This window comes from Schistocerca gregaria, unplaced genomic scaffold, assembly GCF_023897955.1.
Source record: "Schistocerca gregaria isolate iqSchGreg1 unplaced genomic scaffold, iqSchGreg1.2 ptg000747l, whole genome shotgun sequence".
Taxonomy (NCBI): Eukaryota; Metazoa; Arthropoda; class Insecta; order Orthoptera; family Acrididae; genus Schistocerca; species Schistocerca gregaria.
In genome coordinates this window covers 181,214-195,254 of record NW_026062123.1, presented here as the reverse complement: position 1 = coordinate 195,254, position 14,041 = coordinate 181,214, and the positions used below count along the sequence as shown (strand labels likewise).

The window sequence follows — 14,041 nt, the reverse complement described above, 5'->3', positions numbered from 1 at the left end:
GTAGCAAACAGAACACGTTATCCAGGAAGTACAGTGTCTTCACGTCTAACATTCGGTATGATACTTACCCAGTTTCCAGGACAAACGGTTCACCGGTGCCTCGGTAGCGCAGTAGGCAGCGCGTAAGTCTCATAATCTTAAGGTCGTGAGTTCGATCCTCACCCGGGGCATTTAATTTTCTGTGACTGATGGTGGTGCTGTTGCTGGGGCCCCAACTTATTTCTTGTTTGTTATCCACAACGCTTCAGCGGGAAAATGTTTACTTCCTGTTATTGCTACTTACAGCTTCCCTTTTCCTCTTCTCCCAGCAGAGCATGAAGCCAAAAGCATTGCTCTGAGACGTTTGAGGTGCGCGCCTTGCCAGTCAGCATGCGCAAAGATGCTCGCAAAGAGAGATGGGCGCGGACGCGGGACTCGGCACGAAATGCGCCAAGGGACCGTCCGAACCGTCGAAGAAACGCACAGATCCGGTGTGGTCTAGTGGCTAGGATACCTGGCTTTCACCCAGGAGGCCCGGGTTCGATTCCCGGTACCGGAACGGAATTTTTTCCACACTACTCGTGACAAGTTTGAGCTGTCCGAGCTGCCGTTTCCCGTCCTGCTCGCAATATAGCTACTGTTTCGTGACAGTCAGCAGAATATAGACGAGGGAAGCAGACACACGACGGCCATAGAAATGGTGTATGGCTTCATGCCACACGGTTCCAGTGTAGGCCTGAGCAACTGCATCTGTCGAGGCCCGTTAGCTCAGTTGGTTAGAGCGTCGTGCTAATAACGCGAAGGTCGTGGGTTCGATCCCCCCACGGGCCACTACGCATTTACTACTACGAAAAGGCAGCGCCTATTTCAGCTGGCGAGTGTGATGACCACCCTGCGTGGAAGTTGACAGAGGTTCCGAACCCGACCTGTCGGGAAGCGCTACAGCATTCACTCGCCAATGGCCATAGTGTGCTCGATACACTGGTTCTCAACCGATAAAGAGAAAATGAGAGGAAATGTCCGATTGCCGATGCGTAACAACTTTGGCCCTTGTCAGTACTTGGGCGGGTAAGTGCATCGGAACACAGGGTACTGTTGGCAGTTTTACTTCCTATTTTTCTTTCTCCTTTGTTTTCGGAGCCACAGCCCGATTCGGTCAGGGAGACGCCACCGTGAAATGAAGGGGCGTGCTGTGTGTCCATCGCCTCGCCTCTCCTTACCTCTCTCAGTCGTTTCTCGTGCTTGTTGTTTTGATATAGGCCGATTTGAGAGCGTCAGCTCTCGCGTCAGCCGAGCAAAGTCGAGACAAGTCGAGACACACTACAGGCTGGTCTGCAGCGAGTAACAGGGAGGAAAACAAAACATTAATTTCAAGGCGCGTGGCAAAAGTACCCATACGCGAAATTAAAAGCCTGCTGCGGTGGCCGGGAATCGAACCCGGATCAACTGCTTGGAAGGCAACTATGCTGACCATTACACCACCACCGCACAAGGGAGCGCCCCGGCGCCGCACTGTGTCGGCTTCCCGCCTGTCGGCAGCGGCCGAAGGTGATGGTACCTGGCAGGCGCATTTCGAGGTAGGCTAGGGGAGCACATCCAGACGCATTCGGACAGCATATCCGCGCACATTTCGCATCCTTTGGCAAGAGTCGGCTCTGGCGACGCAAGAGTACGCAGAGGACGGCGTTCTGGCGGCGATTTTAAGCAGTACAGTGCAGGGTTCAGCGTCTGCAGCATCTTCTCGGCAGAATGCTATGGCGCTTGACGACAGTCCCACTTTCCCTTAAGACAACTGCTCGGGAAGCAGCTTGAAGTTGATACCGACCGGAGCATCGGTGGTTCAGTGGTAGAATGCTCGCCTGCCACGCGGGCGGCCCGGGTTCGATTCCCGGCCGATGCATCATTTTGCTTTTCCCGCGGTAATGCTGCCGTGTGGCTTGCGCGCTTGACATGCACGATCCACAAGAATGTATAGCTGGATTCCCTTGAGAAGAACCGAGAACGCAGCACTGGCGGGTCCCCACTGGGACGCTCGCATCATGTTCTATAGACTAGCGTCGGCCTGGCCTCACAAGTTGCTGTGTCCAGGTGCCTCCGAGGCACTGAACTTTAACGACAAGGAGTGCTGCCTATCGTTGCAAAAGCTGCAGCAACACCGCAATCAACTGGGCCGGCAATGCACGTGTAGCAAACAGAACACGTTATCCAGGAAGTACAGTGTCTTCACGTCTAACATTCGGTATGATACTTACCCAGTTTCCAGGACAAACGGTTCACCGGTGCCTCGGTAGCGCAGTAGGCAGCGCGTAAGTCTCATAATCTTAAGGTCGTGAGTTCGATCCTCACCCGGGGCATTTAATTTTCTGTGACTGATGGTGGTGCTGTTGCTGGGGCCCCAACTTATTTCTTGTTTGTTATCCACAACGCTTCAGCGGGAAAATGTTTACTTCCTGTTATTGCTACTTACAGCTTCCCTTTTCCTCTTCTCCCAGCAGAGCATGAAGCCAAAAGCATTGCTCTGAGACGTTTGAGGTGCGCGCCTTGCCAGTCAGCATGCGCAAAGATGCTCGCAAAGAGAGATGGGCGCGGACGCGGGACTCGGCACGAAATGCGCCAAGGGACCGTCCGAACCGTCGAAGAAACGCACAGATCCGGTGTGGTCTAGTGGCTAGGATACCTGGCTTTCACCCAGGAGGCCCGGGTTCGATTCCCGGTACCGGAACGGAATTTTTTCCACACTACTCGTGACAAGTTTGAGCTGTCCGAGCTGCCGTTTCCCGTCCTGCTCGCAATATAGCTACTGTTTCGTGACAGTCAGCAGAATATAGACGAGGGAAGCAGACACACGACGGCCATAGAAATGGTGTATGGCTTCATGCCACACGGTTCCAGTGTAGGCCTGAGCAACTGCATCTGTCGAGGCCCGTTAGCTCAGTTGGTTAGAGCGTCGTGCTAATAACGCGAAGGTCGTGGGTTCGATCCCCCCACGGGCCACTACGCATTTACTACTACGAAAAGGCAGCGCCTATTTCAGCTGGCGAGTGTGACGACCACCCTGCGTGGAAGTTGACAGAGGTTCCGAACCCGACCTGTCGGGAAGCGCTACAGCATTCACTCGCCAATGGCCATAGTGTGCTCGATACACTGGTTCTCAACCGATAAAGAGAAAATGAGAGGAAATGTCCGATTGCCGATGCGTAACAACTTTGGCCCTTGTCAGTACTTGGGCGGGTAAGTGCATCGGAACACAGGGTACTGTTGGCAGTTTTACTTCCTATTTTTCTTTCTCCTTTGTTTTCGGAGCCACAGCCCGATTCGGTCAGGGAGACGCCACCGTGAAATGAAGGGGCGTGCTGTGTGTCCATCGCCTCGCCTCTCCTTACCTCTCTCAGTCGTTTCTCGTGCTTGTTGTTTTGATATAGGCCGATTTGAGAGCGTCAGCTCTCGCGTCAGCCGAGCAAAGTCGAGACAAGTCGAGACACACTACAGGCTGGTCTGCAGCGAGTAACAGGGAGGAAAACAAAACATTAATTTCAAGGCGCGTGGCAAAAGTACCCATACGCGAAATTAAAAGCCTGCTGCGGTGGCCGGGAATCGAACCCGGATCAACTGCTTGGAAGGCAACTATGCTGACCATTACACCACCACCGCACAAGGGAGCGCCCCGGCGCCGCACTGTGTCGGCTTCCCGCCTGTCGGCAGCGGCCGAAGGTGATGGTACCTGGCAGGCGCATTTCGAGGTAGGCTAGGGGAGCACATCCAGACGCATTCGGACAGCATATCCGCGCACATTTCGCATCCTTTGGCAAGAGTCGGCTCTGGCGACGCAAGAGTACGCAGAGGACGGCGTTCTGGCGGCGATTTTAAGCAGTACAGTGCAGGGTTCAGCGTCTGCAGCATCTTCTCGGCAGAATGCTATGGCGCTTGACGACAGTCCCACTTTCCCTTAAGACAACTGCTCGGGAAGCAGCTTGAAGTTGATACCGACCGGAGCATCGGTGGTTCAGTGGTAGAATGCTCGCCTGCCACGCGGGCGGCCCGGGTTCGATTCCCGGCCGATGCATCATTTTGCTTTTCCCGCGGTAATGCTGCCGTGTGGCTTGCGCGCTTGACATGCACGATCCACAAGAATGTATAGCTGGATTCCCTTGAGAAGAACCGAGAACGCAGCACTGGCGGGTCCCCACTGGGACGCTCGCATCATGTTCTATAGACTAGCGTCGGCCTGGCCTCACAAGTTGCTGTGTCCAGGTGCCTCCGAGGCACTGAACTTTAACGACAAGGAGTGCTGCCTATCGTTGCAAAAGCTGCAGCAACACCGCAATCAACTGGGCCGGCAATGCACGTGTAGCAAACAGAACACGTTATCCAGGAAGTACAGTGTCTTCACGTCTAACATTCGGTATGATACTTACCCAGTTTCCAGGACAAACGGTTCACCGGTGCCTCGGTAGCGCAGTAGGCAGCGCGTAAGTCTCATAATCTTAAGGTCGTGAGTTCGATCCTCACCCGGGGCATTTAATTTTCTGTGACTGATGGTGGTGCTGTTGCTGGGGCCCCAACTTATTTCTTGTTTGTTATCCACAACGCTTCAGCGGGAAAATGTTTACTTCCTGTTATTGCTACTTACAGCTTCCCTTTTCCTCTTCTCCCAGCAGAGCATGAAGCCAAAAGCATTGCTCTGAGACGTTTGAGGTGCGCGCCTTGCCAGTCAGCATGCGCAAAGATGCTCGCAAAGAGAGATGGGCGCGGACGCGGGACTCGGCACGAAATGCGCCAAGGGACCGTCCGAACCGTCGAAGAAACGCACAGATCCGGTGTGGTCTAGTGGCTAGGATACCTGGCTTTCACCCAGGAGGCCCGGGTTCGATTCCCGGTACCGGAACGGAATTTTTTCCACACTACTCGTGACAAGTTTGAGCTGTCCGAGCTGCCGTTTCCCGTCCTGCTCGCAATATAGCTACTGTTTCGTGACAGTCAGCAGAATATAGACGAGGGAAGCAGACACACGACGGCCATAGAAATGGTGTATGGCTTCATGCCACACGGTTCCAGTGTAGGCCTGAGCAACTGCATCTGTCGAGGCCCGTTAGCTCAGTTGGTTAGAGCGTCGTGCTAATAACGCGAAGGTCGTGGGTTCGATCCCCCCACGGGCCACTACGCATTTACTACTACGAAAAGGCAGCGCCTATTTCAGCTGGCGAGTGTGATGACCACCCTGCGTGGAAGTTGACAGAGGTTCCGAACCCGACCTGTCGGGAAGCGCTACAGCATTCACTCGCCAATGGCCATAGTGTGCTCGATACACTGGTTCTCAACCGATAAAGAGAAAATGAGAGGAAATGTCCGATTGCCGATGCGTAACAACTTTGGCCCTTGTCAGTACTTGGGCGGGTAAGTGCATCGGAACACAGGGTACTGTTGGCAGTTTTACTTCCTATTTTTCTTTCTCCTTTGTTTTCGGAGCCACAGCCCGATTCGGTCAGGGAGACGCCACCGTGAAATGAAGGGGCGTGCTGTGTGTCCATCGCCTCGCCTCTCCTTACCTCTCTCAGTCGTTTCTCGTGCTTGTTGTTTTGATATAGGCCGATTTGAGAGCGTCAGCTCTCGCGTCAGCCGAGCAAAGTCGAGACAAGTCGAGACACACTACAGGCTGGTCTGCAGCGAGTAACAGGGAGGAAAACAAAACATTAATTTCAAGGCGCGTGGCAAAAGTACCCATACGCGAAATTAAAAGCCTGCTGCGGTGGCCGGGAATCGAACCCGGATCAACTGCTTGGAAGGCAACTATGCTGACCATTACACCACCACCGCACAAGGGAGCGCCCCGGCGCCGCACTGTGTCGGCTTCCCGCCTGTCGGCAGCGGCCGAAGGTGATGGTACCTGGCAGGCGCATTTCGAGGTAGGCTAGGGGAGCACATCCAGACGCATTCGGACAGCATATCCGCGCACATTTCGCATCCTTTGGCAAGAGTCGGCTCTGGCGACGCAAGAGTACGCAGAGGACGGCGTTCTGGCGGCGATTTTAAGCAGTACAGTGCAGGGTTCAGCGTCTGCAGCATCTTCTCGGCAGAATGCTATGGCGCTTGACGACAGTCCCACTTTCCCTTAAGACAACTGCTCGGGAAGCAGCTTGAAGTTGATACCGACCGGAGCATCGGTGGTTCAGTGGTAGAATGCTCGCCTGCCACGCGGGCGGCCCGGGTTCGATTCCCGGCCGATGCATCATTTTGCTTTTCCCGCGGTAATGCTGCCGTGTGGCTTGCGCGCTTGACATGCACGATCCACAAGAATGTATAGCTGGATTCCCTTGAGAAGAACCGAGAACGCAGCACTGGCGGGTCCCCACTGGGACGCTCGCATCATGTTCTATAGACTAGCGTCGGCCTGGCCTCACAAGTTGCTGTGTCCAGGTGCCTCCGAGGCACTGAACTTTAACGACAAGGAGTGCTGCCTATCGTTGCAAAAGCTGCAGCAACACCGCAATCAACTGGGCCGGCAATGCACGTGTAGCAAACAGAACACGTTATCCAGGAAGTACAGTGTCTTCACGTCTAACATTCGGTATGATACTTACCCAGTTTCCAGGACAAACGGTTCACCGGTGCCTCGGTAGCGCAGTAGGCAGCGCGTAAGTCTCATAATCTTAAGGTCGTGAGTTCGATCCTCACCCGGGGCATTTAATTTTCTGTGACTGATGGTGGTGCTGTTGCTGGGGCCCCAACTTATTTCTTGTTTGTTATCCACAACGCTTCAGCGGGAAAATGTTTACTTCCTGTTATTGCTACTTACAGCTTCCCTTTTCCTCTTCTCCCAGCAGAGCATGAAGCCAAAAGCATTGCTCTGAGACGTTTGAGGTGCGCGCCTTGCCAGTCAGCATGCGCAAAGATGCTCGCAAAGAGAGATGGGCGCGGACGCGGGACTCGGCACGAAATGCGCCAAGGGACCGTCCGAACCGTCGAAGAAACGCACAGATCCGGTGTGGTCTAGTGGCTAGGATACCTGGCTTTCACCCAGGAGGCCCGGGTTCGATTCCCGGTACCGGAACGGAATTTTTTCCACACTACTCGTGACAAGTTTGAGCTGTCCGAGCTGCCGTTTCCCGTCCTGCTCGCAATATAGCTACTGTTTCGTGACAGTCAGCAGAATATAGACGAGGGAAGCAGACACACGACGGCCATAGAAATGGTGTATGGCTTCATGCCACACGGTTCCAGTGTAGGCCTGAGCAACTGCATCTGTCGAGGCCCGTTAGCTCAGTTGGTTAGAGCGTCGTGCTAATAACGCGAAGGTCGTGGGTTCGATCCCCCCACGGGCCACTACGCATTTACTACTACGAAAAGGCAGCGCCTATTTCAGCTGGCGAGTGTGATGACCACCCTGCGTGGAAGTTGACAGAGGTTCCGAACCCGACCTGTCGGGAAGCGCTACAGCATTCACTCGCCAATGGCCATAGTGTGCTCGATACACTGGTTCTCAACCGATAAAGAGAAAATGAGAGGAAATGTCCGATTGCCGATGCGTAACAACTTTGGCCCTTGTCAGTACTTGGGCGGGTAAGTGCATCGGAACACAGGGTACTGTTGGCAGTTTTACTTCCTATTTTTCTTTCTCCTTTGTTTTCGGAGCCACAGCCCGATTCGGTCAGGGAGACGCCACCGTGAAATGAAGGGGCGTGCTGTGTGTCCATCGCCTCGCCTCTCCTTACCTCTCTCAGTCGTTTCTCGTGCTTGTTGTTTTGATATAGGCCGATTTGAGAGCGTCAGCTCTCGCGTCAGCCGAGCAAAGTCGAGACAAGTCGAGACACACTACAGGCTGGTCTGCAGCGAGTAACAGGGAGGAAAACAAAACATTAATTTCAAGGCGCGTGGCAAAAGTACCCATACGCGAAATTAAAAGCCTGCTGCGGTGGCCGGGAATCGAACCCGGATCAACTGCTTGGAAGGCAACTATGCTGACCATTACACCACCACCGCACAAGGGAGCGCCCCGGCGCCGCACTGTGTCGGCTTCCCGCCTGTCGGCAGCGGCCGAAGGTGATGGTACCTGGCAGGCGCATTTCGAGGTAGGCTAGGGGAGCACATCCAGACGCATTCGGACAGCATATCCGCGCACATTTCGCATCCTTTGGCAAGAGTCGGCTCTGGCGACGCAAGAGTACGCAGAGGACGGCGTTCTGGCGGCGATTTTAAGCAGTACAGTGCAGGGTTCAGCGTCTGCAGCATCTTCTCGGCAGAATGCTATGGCGCTTGACGACAGTCCCACTTTCCCTTAAGACAACTGCTCGGGAAGCAGCTTGAAGTTGATACCGACCGGAGCATCGGTGGTTCAGTGGTAGAATGCTCGCCTGCCACGCGGGCGGCCCGGGTTCGATTCCCGGCCGATGCATCATTTTGCTTTTCCCGCGGTAATGCTGCCGTGTGGCTTGCGCGCTTGACATGCACGATCCACAAGAATGTATAGCTGGATTCCCTTGAGAAGAACCGAGAACGCAGCACTGGCGGGTCCCCACTGGGACGCTCGCATCATGTTCTATAGACTAGCGTCGGCCTGGCCTCACAAGTTGCTGTGTCCAGGTGCCTCCGAGGCACTGAACTTTAACGACAAGGAGTGCTGCCTATCGTTGCAAAAGCTGCAGCAACACCGCAATCAACTGGGCCGGCAATGCACGTGTAGCAAACAGAACACGTTATCCAGGAAGTACAGTGTCTTCACGTCTAACATTCGGTATGTTACTTACCCAGTTTCCAGGACAAGCGGTTCACCGGTGCCTCGGTAGCGCAGTAGGCAGCGCGTAAGTCTCATAATCTTAAGGTCGTGAGTTCGATCCTCACCCGGGGCATTTAATTTTCTGTGACTGATGGTGGTGCTGTTGCTGGGGCCCCAACTTATTTCTTGTTTGTTATCCACAACGCTTCAGCGGGAAAATGTTTACTTCCTGTTATTGCTACTTACAGCTTCCCTTTTCCTCTTCTCCCAGCAGAGCATGAAGCCAAAAGCATTGCTCTGAGACGTTTGAGGTGCGCGCCTTGCCAGTCAGCATGCGCAAAGATGCTCGCAAAGAGAGATGGGCGCGGACGCGGGACTCGGCACGAAATGCGCCAAGGGACCGTCCGAACCGTCGAAGAAACGCACAGATCCGGTGTGGTCTAGTGGCTAGGATACCTGGCTTTCACCCAGGAGGCCCGGGTTCGATTCCCGGTACCGGAACGGAATTTTTTCCACACTACTCGTGACAAGTTTGAGCTGTCCGAGCTGCCGTTTCCCGTCCTGCTCGCAATATAGCTACTGTTTCGTGACAGTCAGCAGAATATAGACGAGGGAAGCAGACACACGACGGCCATAGAAATGGTGTATGGCTTCATGCCACACGGTTCCAGTGTAGGCCTGAGCAACTGCATCTGTCGAGGCCCGTTAGCTCAGTTGGTTAGAGCGTCGTGCTAATAACGCGAAGGTCGTGGGTTCGATCCCCCCACGGGCCACTACGCATTTACTACTACGAAAAGGCAGCGCCTATTTCAGCTGGCGAGTGTGATGACCACCCTGCGTGGAAGTTGACAGAGGTTCCGAACCCGACCTGTCGGGAAGCGCTACAGCATTCACTCGCCAATGGCCATAGTGTGCTCGATACACTGGTTCTCAACCGATAAAGAGAAAATGAGAGGAAATGTCCGATTGCCGATGCGTAACAACTTTGGCCCTTGTCAGTACTTGGGCGGGTAAGTGCATCGGAACACAGGGTACTGTTGGCAGTTTTACTTCCTATTTTTCTTTCTCCTTTGTTTTCGGAGCCACAGCCCGATTCGGTCAGGGAGACGCCACCGTGAAATGAAGGGGCGTGCTGTGTGTCCATCGCCTCGCCTCTCCTTACCTCTCTCAGTCGTTTCTCGTGCTTGTTGTTTTGATATAGGCCGATTTGAGAGCGTCAGCTCTCGCGTCAGCCGAGCAAAGTCGAGACAAGTCGAGACACACTACAGGCTGGTCTGCAGCGAGTAACAGGGAGGAAAACAAAACATTAATTTCAAGGCGCGTGGCAAAAGTACCCATACGCGAAATTAAAAGCCTGCTGCGGTGGCCGGGAATCGAACCCGGATCAACTGCTTGGAAGGCAACTATGCTGACCATTACACCACCACCGCACAAGGGAGCGCCCCGGCGCCGCACTGTGTCGGCTTCCCGCCTGTCGGCAGCGGCCGAAGGTGATGGTACCTGGCAGGCGCATTTCGAGGTAGGCTAGGGGAGCACATCCAGACGCATTCGGACAGCATATCCGCGCACATTTCGCATCCTTTGGCAAGAGTCGGCTCTGGCGACGCAAGAGTACGCAGAGGACGGCGTTCTGGCGGCGATTTTAAGCAGTACAGTGCAGGGTTCAGCGTCTGCAGCATCTTCTCGGCAGAATGCTATGGCGCTTGACGACAGTCCCACTTTCCCTTAAGACAACTGCTCGGGAAGCAGCTTGAAGTTGATACCGACCGGAGCATCGGTGGTTCAGTGGTAGAATGCTCGCCTGCCACGCGGGCGGCCCGGGTTCGATTCCCGGCCGATGCATCATTTTGCTTTTCCCGCGGTAATGCTGCCGTGTGGCTTGCGCGCTTGACATGCACGATCCACAAGAATGTATAGCTGGATTCCCTTGAGAAGAACCGAGAACGCAGCACTGGCGGGTCCCCACTGGGACGCTCGCATCATGTTCTATAGACTAGCGTCGGCCTGGCCTCACAAGTTGCTGTGTCCAGGTGCCTCCGAGGCACTGAACTTTAACGACAAGGAGTGCTGCCTATCGTTGCAAAAGCTGCAGCAACACCGCAATCAACTGGGCCGGCAATGCACGTGTAGCAAACAGAACACGTTATCCAGGAAGTACAGTGTCTTCACGTCTAACATTCGGTATGTTACTTACCCAGTTTCCAGGACAAGCGGTTCACCGGTGCCTCGGTAGCGCAGTAGGCAGCGCGTAAGTCTCATAATCTTAAGGTCGTGAGTTCGATCCTCACCCGGGGCATTTAATTTTCTGTGACTGATGGTGGTGCTGTTGCTGGGGCCCCAACTTATTTCTTGTTTGTTATCCACAACGCTTCAGCGGGAAAATGTTTACTTCCTGTTATTGCTACTTACAGCTTCCCTTTTCCTCTTCTCCCAGCAGAGCATGAAGCCAAAAGCATTGCTCTGAGACGTTTGAGGTGCGCGCCTTGCCAGTCAGCATGCGCAAAGATGCTCGCAAAGAGAGATGGGCGCGGACGCGGGACTCGGCACGAAATGCGCCAAGGGACCGTCCGAACCGTCGAAGAAACGCACAGATCCGGTGTGGTCTAGTGGCTAGGATACCTGGCTTTCACCCAGGAGGCCCGGGTTCGATTCCCGGTACCGGAACGGAATTTTTTCCACACTACTCGTGACAAGTTTGAGCTGTCCGAGCTGCCGTTTCCCGTCCTGCTCGCAATATAGCTACTGTTTCGTGACAGTCAGCAGAATATAGACGAGGGAAGCAGACACACGACGGCCATAGAAATGGTGTATGGCTTCATGCCACACGGTTCCAGTGTAGGCCTGAGCAACTGCATCTGTCGAGGCCCGTTAGCTCAGTTGGTTAGAGCGTCGTGCTAATAACGCGAAGGTCGTGGGTTCGATCCCCCCACGGGCCACTACGCATTTACTACTACGAAAAGGCAGCGCCTATTTCAGCTGGCGAGTGTGATGACCACCCTGCGTGGAAGTTGACAGAGGTTCCGAACCCGACCTGTCGGGAAGCGCTACAGCATTCACTCGCCAATGGCCATAGTGTGCTCGATACACTGGTTCTCAACCGATAAAGAGAAAATGAGAGGAAATGTCCGATTGCCGATGCGTAACAACTTTGGCCCTTGTCAGTACTTGGGCGGGTAAGTGCATCGGAACACAGGGTACTGTTGGCAGTTTTACTTCCTATTTTTCTTTCTCCTTTGTTTTCGGAGCCACAGCCCGATTCGGTCAGGGAGACGCCACCGTGAAATGAAGGGGCGTGCTGTGTGTCCATCGCCTCGCCTCTCCTTACCTCTCTCAGTCGTTTCTCGTGCTTGTTGTTTTGATATAGGCCGATTTGAGAGCGTCAGCTCTCGCGTCAGCCGAGCAAAGTCGAGACAAGTCGAGACACACTACAGGCTGGTCTGCAGCGAGTAACAGGGAGGAAAACAAAACATTAATTTCAAGGCGCGTGGCAAAAGTACCCATACGCGAAATTAAAAGCCTGCTGCGGTGGCCGGGAATCGAACCCGGATCAACTGCTTGGAAGGCAACTATGCTGACCATTACACCACCACCGCACAAGGGAGCGCCCCGGCGCCGCACTGTGTCGGCTTCCCGCCTGTCGGCAGCGGCCGAAGGTGATGGTACCTGGCAGGCGCATTTCGAGGTAGGCTAGGGGAGCACATCCAGACGCATTCGGACAGCATATCCGCGCACATTTCGCATCCTTTGGCAAGAGTCGGCTCTGGCGACGCAAGAGTACGCAGAGGACGGCGTTCTGGCGGCGATTTTAAGCAGTACAGTGCAGGGTTCAGCGTCTGCAGCATCTTCTCGGCAGAATGCTATGGCGCTTGACGACAGTCCCACTTTCCCTTAAGACAACTGCTCGGGAAGCAGCTTGAAGTTGATACCGACCGGAGCATCGGTGGTTCAGTGGTAGAATGCTCGCCTGCCACGCGGGCGGCCCGGGTTCGATTCCCGGCCGATGCATCATTTTGCTTTTCCCGCGGTAATGCTGCCGTGTGGCTTGCGCGCTTGACATGCACGATCCACAAGAATGTATAGCTGGATTCCCTTGAGAAGAACCGAGAACGCAGCACTGGCGGGTCCCCACTGGGACGCTCGCATCATGTTCTATAGACTAGCGTCGGCCTGGCCTCACAAGTTGCTGTGTCCAGGTGCCTCCGAGGCACTGAACTTTAACGACAAGGAGTGCTGCCTATCGTTGCAAAAGCTGCAGCAACACCGCAATCAACTGGGCCGGCAATGCACGTGTAGCAAACAGAACACGTTATCCAGGAAGTACAGTGTCTTCACGTCTAACATTCGGTATGTTACTTACCCAGTTTCCAGGACAAGCGGTTCACCGGTGCCTCGGTAGCGCAGTAGGCAGCGCGTAAGTCTCATAATCTTAAGGTCGTGAGTTCGATCCTCACCCGGGGCATTTAATTTTCTGTGACTGATGGTGGTGCTGTTGCTGGGGCCCCAACTTATTTCTTGTTTGTTATCCACAACGCTTCAGCGGGAAAATGTTTACTTCCTGTTATTGCTACTTACAGCTTCCCTTTTCCTCTTCTCCCAGCAGAGCATGAAGCCAAAAGCATTGCTCTGAGACGTTTGAGGTGCGCGCCTTGCCAGTCAGCATGCGCAAAGATGCTCGCAAAGAGAGATGGGCGCGGACGCGGGACTCGGCACGAAATGCGCCAAGGGACCGTCCGAACCGTCGAAGAAACGCACAGATCCGGTGTGGTCTAGTGGCTAGGATACCTGGCTTTCACCCAGGAGGCCCGGGTTCGATTCCCGGTACCGGAACGGAATTTTTTCCACACTACTCGTGACAAGTTTGAGCTGTCCGAGCTGCCGTTTCCCGTCCTGCTCGCAATATAGCTACTGTTTCGTGACAGTCAGCAGAATATAGACGAGGGAAGCAGACACACGACGGCCATAGAAATGGTGTATGGCTTCATGCCACACGGTTCCAGTGTAGGCCTGAGCAACTGCATCTGTCGAGGCCCGTTAGCTCAGTTGGTTAGAGCGTCGTGCTAATAACGCGAAGGTCGTGGGTTCGATCCCCCCACGGGCCACTACGCATTTACTACTACGAAAAGGCAGCGCCTATTTCAGCTGGCGAGTGTGATGACCACCCTGCGTGGAAGTTGACAGAGGTTCCGAACCCGACCTGTCGGGAAGCGCTACAGCATTCACTCGCCAATGGCCATAGTGTGCTCGATACACTGGTTCTCAACCGATAAAGAGAAAATGAGAGGAAATGTCCGATTGCCGATGCGTAACAACTTTGGCCCTTGTCAGTACTTGGGCGGGTAAGTGCATCGGAAC

General features: G+C 54.4%; 33 non-coding genes across 33 annotated transcripts; 27 read left to right on the top strand and 6 right to left on the bottom strand.

Annotated features, from left to right (window-relative positions):
- The first annotated feature begins 97 nt into the window (after positions 1 to 97).
- Trnam-cau (transfer RNA methionine (anticodon CAU)) lies at positions 98 to 170 on the top strand. Its single transcript has one exon. It is a non-coding gene; the product is annotated as a tRNA-Met (tRNA).
- Positions 171 to 466: 296 nt separating this feature from the next.
- Trnae-uuc (transfer RNA glutamic acid (anticodon UUC)) lies at positions 467 to 538 on the top strand. Its single transcript has one exon. It is a non-coding gene; the product is annotated as a tRNA-Glu (tRNA).
- A 198-nt stretch (positions 539 to 736) lies between these two features.
- Positions 737 to 810, top strand: Trnai-aau (transfer RNA isoleucine (anticodon AAU)). Its single transcript has one exon. It is a non-coding gene; the product is annotated as a tRNA-Ile (tRNA).
- Positions 811 to 1,395: 585 nt separating this feature from the next.
- Trnag-ucc (transfer RNA glycine (anticodon UCC)) lies at positions 1,396 to 1,467 on the bottom strand. The gene has a single exon. It is a non-coding gene; the product is annotated as a tRNA-Gly (tRNA).
- Positions 1,468 to 1,808: 341 nt separating this feature from the next.
- On the top strand, positions 1,809 to 1,879 carry Trnag-gcc (transfer RNA glycine (anticodon GCC)). Its single transcript has one exon. It is a non-coding gene; the product is annotated as a tRNA-Gly (tRNA).
- Positions 1,880 to 2,260: 381 nt separating this feature from the next.
- Positions 2,261 to 2,333, top strand: Trnam-cau (transfer RNA methionine (anticodon CAU)). Its single transcript has one exon. It is a non-coding gene; the product is annotated as a tRNA-Met (tRNA).
- A 296-nt stretch (positions 2,334 to 2,629) lies between these two features.
- Positions 2,630 to 2,701, top strand: Trnae-uuc (transfer RNA glutamic acid (anticodon UUC)). Its single transcript has one exon. It is a non-coding gene; the product is annotated as a tRNA-Glu (tRNA).
- Positions 2,702 to 2,899: 198 nt separating this feature from the next.
- Trnai-aau (transfer RNA isoleucine (anticodon AAU)) lies at positions 2,900 to 2,973 on the top strand. Its single transcript has one exon. It is a non-coding gene; the product is annotated as a tRNA-Ile (tRNA).
- A 585-nt stretch (positions 2,974 to 3,558) lies between these two features.
- On the bottom strand, positions 3,559 to 3,630 carry Trnag-ucc (transfer RNA glycine (anticodon UCC)). The gene has a single exon. It is a non-coding gene; the product is annotated as a tRNA-Gly (tRNA).
- Positions 3,631 to 3,971: 341 nt separating this feature from the next.
- On the top strand, positions 3,972 to 4,042 carry Trnag-gcc (transfer RNA glycine (anticodon GCC)). Its single transcript has one exon. It is a non-coding gene; the product is annotated as a tRNA-Gly (tRNA).
- Positions 4,043 to 4,423: 381 nt separating this feature from the next.
- Positions 4,424 to 4,496, top strand: Trnam-cau (transfer RNA methionine (anticodon CAU)). Its single transcript has one exon. It is a non-coding gene; the product is annotated as a tRNA-Met (tRNA).
- Positions 4,497 to 4,792: 296 nt separating this feature from the next.
- Positions 4,793 to 4,864, top strand: Trnae-uuc (transfer RNA glutamic acid (anticodon UUC)). Its single transcript has one exon. It is a non-coding gene; the product is annotated as a tRNA-Glu (tRNA).
- A 198-nt stretch (positions 4,865 to 5,062) lies between these two features.
- Trnai-aau (transfer RNA isoleucine (anticodon AAU)) lies at positions 5,063 to 5,136 on the top strand. The gene has a single exon. It is a non-coding gene; the product is annotated as a tRNA-Ile (tRNA).
- A 585-nt stretch (positions 5,137 to 5,721) lies between these two features.
- On the bottom strand, positions 5,722 to 5,793 carry Trnag-ucc (transfer RNA glycine (anticodon UCC)). Its single transcript has one exon. It is a non-coding gene; the product is annotated as a tRNA-Gly (tRNA).
- Positions 5,794 to 6,134: 341 nt separating this feature from the next.
- Positions 6,135 to 6,205, top strand: Trnag-gcc (transfer RNA glycine (anticodon GCC)). The gene has a single exon. It is a non-coding gene; the product is annotated as a tRNA-Gly (tRNA).
- Positions 6,206 to 6,586: 381 nt separating this feature from the next.
- Positions 6,587 to 6,659, top strand: Trnam-cau (transfer RNA methionine (anticodon CAU)). The gene has a single exon. It is a non-coding gene; the product is annotated as a tRNA-Met (tRNA).
- Positions 6,660 to 6,955: 296 nt separating this feature from the next.
- On the top strand, positions 6,956 to 7,027 carry Trnae-uuc (transfer RNA glutamic acid (anticodon UUC)). Its single transcript has one exon. It is a non-coding gene; the product is annotated as a tRNA-Glu (tRNA).
- A 198-nt stretch (positions 7,028 to 7,225) lies between these two features.
- Trnai-aau (transfer RNA isoleucine (anticodon AAU)) lies at positions 7,226 to 7,299 on the top strand. The gene has a single exon. It is a non-coding gene; the product is annotated as a tRNA-Ile (tRNA).
- Positions 7,300 to 7,884: 585 nt separating this feature from the next.
- On the bottom strand, positions 7,885 to 7,956 carry Trnag-ucc (transfer RNA glycine (anticodon UCC)). Its single transcript has one exon. It is a non-coding gene; the product is annotated as a tRNA-Gly (tRNA).
- Positions 7,957 to 8,297: 341 nt separating this feature from the next.
- Positions 8,298 to 8,368, top strand: Trnag-gcc (transfer RNA glycine (anticodon GCC)). Its single transcript has one exon. It is a non-coding gene; the product is annotated as a tRNA-Gly (tRNA).
- A 381-nt stretch (positions 8,369 to 8,749) lies between these two features.
- On the top strand, positions 8,750 to 8,822 carry Trnam-cau (transfer RNA methionine (anticodon CAU)). The gene has a single exon. It is a non-coding gene; the product is annotated as a tRNA-Met (tRNA).
- A 296-nt stretch (positions 8,823 to 9,118) lies between these two features.
- Positions 9,119 to 9,190, top strand: Trnae-uuc (transfer RNA glutamic acid (anticodon UUC)). Its single transcript has one exon. It is a non-coding gene; the product is annotated as a tRNA-Glu (tRNA).
- Positions 9,191 to 9,388: 198 nt separating this feature from the next.
- Trnai-aau (transfer RNA isoleucine (anticodon AAU)) lies at positions 9,389 to 9,462 on the top strand. Its single transcript has one exon. It is a non-coding gene; the product is annotated as a tRNA-Ile (tRNA).
- A 585-nt stretch (positions 9,463 to 10,047) lies between these two features.
- On the bottom strand, positions 10,048 to 10,119 carry Trnag-ucc (transfer RNA glycine (anticodon UCC)). The gene has a single exon. It is a non-coding gene; the product is annotated as a tRNA-Gly (tRNA).
- Positions 10,120 to 10,460: 341 nt separating this feature from the next.
- Trnag-gcc (transfer RNA glycine (anticodon GCC)) lies at positions 10,461 to 10,531 on the top strand. Its single transcript has one exon. It is a non-coding gene; the product is annotated as a tRNA-Gly (tRNA).
- A 381-nt stretch (positions 10,532 to 10,912) lies between these two features.
- Positions 10,913 to 10,985, top strand: Trnam-cau (transfer RNA methionine (anticodon CAU)). The gene has a single exon. It is a non-coding gene; the product is annotated as a tRNA-Met (tRNA).
- Positions 10,986 to 11,281: 296 nt separating this feature from the next.
- Trnae-uuc (transfer RNA glutamic acid (anticodon UUC)) lies at positions 11,282 to 11,353 on the top strand. The gene has a single exon. It is a non-coding gene; the product is annotated as a tRNA-Glu (tRNA).
- Positions 11,354 to 11,551: 198 nt separating this feature from the next.
- Positions 11,552 to 11,625, top strand: Trnai-aau (transfer RNA isoleucine (anticodon AAU)). Its single transcript has one exon. It is a non-coding gene; the product is annotated as a tRNA-Ile (tRNA).
- Positions 11,626 to 12,210: 585 nt separating this feature from the next.
- Trnag-ucc (transfer RNA glycine (anticodon UCC)) lies at positions 12,211 to 12,282 on the bottom strand. The gene has a single exon. It is a non-coding gene; the product is annotated as a tRNA-Gly (tRNA).
- A 341-nt stretch (positions 12,283 to 12,623) lies between these two features.
- Trnag-gcc (transfer RNA glycine (anticodon GCC)) lies at positions 12,624 to 12,694 on the top strand. The gene has a single exon. It is a non-coding gene; the product is annotated as a tRNA-Gly (tRNA).
- A 381-nt stretch (positions 12,695 to 13,075) lies between these two features.
- Trnam-cau (transfer RNA methionine (anticodon CAU)) lies at positions 13,076 to 13,148 on the top strand. Its single transcript has one exon. It is a non-coding gene; the product is annotated as a tRNA-Met (tRNA).
- Positions 13,149 to 13,444: 296 nt separating this feature from the next.
- Trnae-uuc (transfer RNA glutamic acid (anticodon UUC)) lies at positions 13,445 to 13,516 on the top strand. Its single transcript has one exon. It is a non-coding gene; the product is annotated as a tRNA-Glu (tRNA).
- Positions 13,517 to 13,714: 198 nt separating this feature from the next.
- Trnai-aau (transfer RNA isoleucine (anticodon AAU)) lies at positions 13,715 to 13,788 on the top strand. Its single transcript has one exon. It is a non-coding gene; the product is annotated as a tRNA-Ile (tRNA).
- Positions 13,789 to 14,041: the final 253 nt, after the last annotated feature.